The 3,936-nt window shown below is 47.2% G+C and overlaps 1 pseudogene; it reads right to left on the minus strand.

Moving 5' to 3' along the window:
* Nucleotides 1-864: 864 nt before the first annotated feature.
* LOC106999300 (selenide, water dikinase 1 pseudogene) lies at nucleotides 865-1,575 on the minus strand (annotated as a pseudogene).
* Nucleotides 1,576-3,936: the final 2,361 nt, after the last annotated feature.

Consider the following 3,936-nt stretch of genomic DNA (forward strand, 5'->3'; position numbering starts at 1 on the left):
CAGATACACTGTGGTGCCAGAAGAGAAAGAGCTGTTCCTTCTTCCAAGGCTAATGTCCAAAGTAGTACACATTGATTTAGGTCTGGAATGTACAAAAAACTTTCAATAAAGGGAACCTATCCTTCTCATTGCGTTCAACATTGTCGTAAGGCATAAAGGCATCAAATAGCTAGCTACACTTTTTCTGGGATTGCTTATTTGCTAACTGATTTTTCCTTCCACCACGACATCTAAGATTAAAAGAGAAATTGATACTTAAAATTTAGAATCTGGATATCAATATTTAGTTGACTCCAATTTTCCTTCCTTCCTTCCTTTCTTCCTTCCTTCCTTCCTCTCTCTCTCTCTCTCTCTTTTCTCTCTCTCTCTCTCTTTTGAGGGAGCCTAGCTCTGTCGCCCAGGCTGGAGTGCAGTGGCACGATCTTGGCTCACTGCAAGCTCTGCCTCCCGGGTTCATGCCATTCTCCTGCCTCAGCCTCCCGAGTAGCTGGGACTACAGGTGCCTGCCACCACGCCTGGCTAATTTTTTTGTATTTTTTAGTAGAGAAGGGGTTTCACTGTGTTAGCCAGGATGGTCTCGATCTCCTGACCTCGTGATCCGCCTGCCTTGGTCTCCCAAAGTGCTGGGATTACAGGCGTGAGCCATCGCGCCTGGCCCCAATTTCTTAAACTGATTGCTGAAGAGGGCAACCAAATGGCTGAAATAATTTTAGAATAAAAGAGTCTCTCCCTTGGCAGTATAGTTGTGCTCAAAATTTTATTGTTAGATGAGGCTGGCCGGCTGTGCTGTCATTAAGGAGCATGAAAGGTATTGTTGAATAAAATGCTCAGTAGATACCTCTGGATTGTCAGAGGGGCTGGACTCTAATACTGTATCTCCAGGGTTCTGTAGGTTAGGGATGTGGTGCATGTGTAGGCCTTCTCCAACTTCAAATTTATTCGTCCTTCAGCTGCTGCCTCACAGATCCCAGGAGGGGACACCAACCCCTGTTGCTGGTCCAACTTGGGGCTGGCCATGATAAATTCACTGGGCTGACAGACAGTGGTAGCAACTCCTCCCAAGGCAATCATGGGGTTTAGTATGGTTTGGCCGCCCCTTACAGATATTCCTGCTTCCTCAGCTGTGTCTTTAAAACCCTGGATAACCAGAGACATCATTTTATCCCTTTCCCTGTCGGTCACTTTATTACTGACTCCAAGGAGCTTCAGCATATTGTCACATTCTGTGACTCCCATTGCGTAGAGGTCACTGAAGACGTTGGCACGTGCTATCCTGCCCATCACGGAAGGGTCGTTTACGATCCGGTAAATGTAATCTGTGGTTTGAACCAAGGAAAGCCCACCGTGCCTCAAAGGAATGACACAAGTATCCATTCCAATGCCAAGCCTTGGCGTAACGGCTCCCAGAAACTGCTCATCTTCTTGGAAGTGGTTCTCCTATAAAGATTCCAGCAATTTTTGCGGGACATCTTGCGGCACTTTGCAGCCTGTGCCCTTCAGTTCAGTAAATCTGGCTAGCCGGAAGCTCTTGTCCAATTTGTAACTTTCCGGGTTAAAGGACTCACCCGTAGACATGGTTCTCGGGCCTGCTCTCCTCACAGCTCACCCCCACCCCTCCCTCTGCGGGTTGGCCGGGTTCTTTACCGATTCACCGCTTGCTTTGTGCCATCCGCCTCCTCCCGGAAAATGGGCCACGAGCGACTCCCACAATGCACCGGGCGCGGCCGGCCTCCCTTAAGCATCCCCTGACTAAAAATGCCCAGGCCCGCGGCGGCGGGGACCCGGGTTCGTGCCTGGGCGCCGCGGGGGCACCCTTGGCTTGGCGTGACCCTCCGGGCGGGCGCCGGGCCACCGCGCTCCCATCGGCTAGGCGCGGGGCTGATTTATTCTTCAGTTTTAAGACAATTTAAAGTGTATACATTTCCGTTTTAAAGATAATATTCAACTTAAGGAAATGATTGAATACACTTCTTAAATATGTTTTTCTTTTAAAAAACACAGCTGCAACTTAAAGAAATATATTGTGTTCACTTTTTAAATTTTAAACACAGAGTGGTAAGATAGAACAATAAAATCGAAGTGTCTTAGCTCAGGCTGCTATAAACAAAAACATCATAGACTGGGTGGCTTAAGCAACAGGAATAGAAATTTCTTTTTTTTTTTTTTTTTTTTTTTGAGACGGAGTCTCGCTCTGTCGCCCAGGCTGGAGTGCAGTGGCCGGATCTCAGCTCACTGCAAGCTCCGCGTCCCGGGTTTACACCATTCTCCTGCCTCAGCCTCCGGAGTAGCTGGGACTATAGGCACCTGCCACCTCGCCCGGCTAGTTTTTTGTATTTTTTTTTTTTTTTTTTTTTTTTAGTAGAGACGGGGTTTCACCATGTTAGCCAGGATGGTCTGGATCTCCTGACCTCGTGATCCGCCCGTCTCGGCCTCCCAGAGTGCTGGGATTACAGGCTTGAGCCACTGTGCCCGGCCAGGAATAGAACTTTCTTACCGTTCTGGAGGCTGGGAAGTCCAAGATCACATGGTGGAGAGAGAGATCATCTCTCTCATGTCTCTTGTTATAAAGGTACTAATCTTATCCATGAGACCTCCACCCTCACGACCTAATCACTTCCCAAAGGACCCCTCCTGATACCATCACTTGGGGGATTAGGGCTCCAACATACAAATTTGGGGGGAATACATTCAGCTCATAACATGAAATAACTGAAATTCTGCTTTTTTGACTTTAGAAGTCAAAGGATCGTGCTATCATTCTGTATTTTGAGTCTACTGTTTAATTCAGTTAAACTTAGGGATATGTGGTGCTACAAGGATTGTAGATATGAACTGTACCCAAAGCAAGCTGAAATGATTCGGAACCACTACGAACTGAACCCTCAAAATATGTATAGATGAGTGAGTGTTTACACAGGCATAAATGTGCCTGTGTGTATGTGTGCACGCACATATGCCTGTCTTCCTGCAACCCCAGAGCCCCAGAAACATTCTTAGGCTCAGCATTTGCCAGCATACAGAGTATTAGATTTTCCTTGATTGTTTTTGTTTGTTTTTGTTGTTGTTGTTTGTTTTTTGAGACAGATCTCGCTCTGTCGCCCAGGCTGGAGTGCAGTGGCGCTATCTCGGCTCACTGCAAGCTCCGCCTCCCGGGTTCACACCATTCTCCTGCCTCAGCCTCCGGAGTAGCTGGGACTACAGGTGCCCGCCACCATGCCCGGCTAATTGTTTTGTATTTTTTAGTAGGGACGAGGTTTCACCATGTTAGCCAGGATGATCTCGATCTCCTGATCTCAGGATCCACCCGCCTTGGCCTCCCAAAGTGCTGAGATTACAGGCATGAGCCACCACACCCCGTCCCTTGTTTTGATAGCTGAAAAGTCACATTGTCAGGTTGCCCCAGCTCACTTCCTGGTTTGTAACTAGGTTCTTTGATGCTGCTGTGAGATGTTCTCTCAGACCTGTATTTCTATTGCTCTGATTAGATGAATGAAAAACTAGTCTTCATCATAAATTGCTACCTGAGTTTTCTGTAGTTTTGCACCTCCCATGGAATGTTACTGCTAGGGAATCTATTGCCATGTCACGTTCTGCAGCCACCCATTTACCCTGTGCCCTTGTTTACTGGAAGCTTCAGTCCTCAGATGAAGGTAGCAAGACGAACAGGGTTATGGGTTGTTACCATCGTGGCCATTTCAAGGGCTTCAGCTACACAGTAGACAGGCAGCTCTTGAGTGCCCAGTGCTGTGTTTGGATGGATCCCAACCTTGATTGGGTAAGGCTGTAAAGGGTGAGGGAGGAAGCCTATTCCTACTTTCTTTAAAGAAGGCAAAGCCACTTTATTTCATATGGTCAAAAACAATGTAACAGCTCTGTTTTTTTTTTTTTTTTTTTTTAGATGCAGTGTTGCTCTGTCGCCCAGGCTGGAGTGCAGTG

The sequence above is a fragment of the Macaca mulatta genome, chromosome 7 (genome assembly GCF_049350105.2).
Source record: "Macaca mulatta isolate MMU2019108-1 chromosome 7, T2T-MMU8v2.0, whole genome shotgun sequence".
Lineage (NCBI taxonomy): Eukaryota > Metazoa > Chordata > Mammalia > Primates > Cercopithecidae > Macaca > Macaca mulatta.